This window comes from Peromyscus leucopus, chromosome 1, assembly GCF_004664715.2.
Source record: "Peromyscus leucopus breed LL Stock chromosome 1, UCI_PerLeu_2.1, whole genome shotgun sequence".
Classification (NCBI taxonomy): domain Eukaryota; kingdom Metazoa; phylum Chordata; class Mammalia; order Rodentia; family Cricetidae; genus Peromyscus; species Peromyscus leucopus.
This window is the reverse complement of record NC_051063.1, coordinates 171,280,075-171,280,318: the sequence shown is the minus strand read 5'-3', so window position 1 is coordinate 171,280,318 and position 244 is coordinate 171,280,075.

Here is a 244-nt window from a genome sequence, read left to right as displayed (position 1 = left end):
GTTTCTTTGTGTAGTTTTGGTGCCTGTCCTGGATCTTACTCTGTCCACCAGGCTGGCCTTGAACTCTCAGAAATCTGCCTGCCTCTGCCTCCCTAGTGCTGGGATTAAGGCATGTGCCACCACTGCCTGGCATGTTTCTTTTTTATTTTTAGACAATCTCACATCATAGCTAAAGCTGAGAGAGACCACAGGGTTGGCATAGATGAGTTTCCACCTAGGGACTCGGTTATTCTGAATCAAGCTA